Here is a 1,179-nt window from a genome sequence, read left to right as displayed (position 1 = left end):
AGACAAAGTCTCACTCTTTCACCCAGGCTGGAGTGCAGTGGTGCGATCTCAGCTCACGCCAACCTCTGCCTCCTGGGTTCAAGCGATTCTCCTGCTTCAGCCTCCCGAGTAGCTGGGACTACAGGTGCATGCCACCACGCCCAGCTAATTTTTTGTATTTTTAGTAGAGACCGGGTTTCACCGTGTTAGCTAGGATGGTCTCGACCTTCTGACCTCATGATCCGCCCACCTTGGCTTCCCAAAGTGCTGGGATTACAGGCGTAAGCCGTGGCACCTGGCCTCAAGACCGAAAACTTTTACATGATACCCACTCTACTCTAGCTAAACCTCATAGAAAAAAACTGGCTCCGCCACTATCTCACCAGTAAAGGCCAATTGGAAGGCCTAGACTTCCACCCTTGCCAGGTTGTAAAGATGTATCCCCAATTGTCCTCATGCCCCATCCAACTTATGCAGTGGTGATGGAGAAGGCACAGTGGGGAGCACCCCATCCCGGTCAGTGTCAGTGGAGGCCACATGGAAAGCAGTAACAAGGAGCCCTTCTACTTCCCAGCCAAGGTGGTACCAGCAGAGGCCTAGTGGAGAGCCTGAACTTCTCTCCCCACCCAGAGGCACCAACAACCTCCCACTTGTCTCTCCTTTCACTGTCAAGGGCGCCTGAGTGGAAAACCTGGACTTCCACCCTGATCTGGCAGTAAAAAGGTGGCAACTATTTTCTCCCACTAGAGTGGTGTCAGAGGTTTGAGTGGTATTAGCTAAAATACCAGATTTAAATAAAACCCAGAGTTTTACAATATCACAATGTCCAGGTTTCAATTACAGACCACTCGTTATACCAAGAACCAGGAAGATCTCAAAGTGAACAAGAACAGACTCTGGCGGGGCGAAGTGGCTCATGCCTATAATCCCAGCACTTGGGGAGGCTGAGGCGAGTGGAAAACTTGAGGCCAGGAATTCGAGACCAGCCTGGCCAACATGGTGAATCCTCACCACTACCAAAAAATACAAAAATTAGCATGGTAGAGTACACCTATAATCCCAGATACTTAGGAGGCTGAGACATGAGAATCACTTGAACCTGGGAGGTAGACATTGCAGTGAGCTGAGGTGGTGCCACTGCCTGGGCAATAGAGTGCGACTCTGTCTGAGAGAGGAAAGGAGAGGGGAGGGGAGGGGAGG

The sequence above is a fragment of the Mandrillus leucophaeus genome, unplaced genomic scaffold (assembly GCF_000951045.1).
Source record: "Mandrillus leucophaeus isolate KB7577 unplaced genomic scaffold, Mleu.le_1.0 Scaffold441, whole genome shotgun sequence".
NCBI classification, from domain to species: domain Eukaryota; kingdom Metazoa; phylum Chordata; class Mammalia; order Primates; family Cercopithecidae; genus Mandrillus; species Mandrillus leucophaeus.
The sequence above is the reverse complement of the archived record's forward strand: the minus strand, read 5'-3'. Positions refer to the sequence as shown.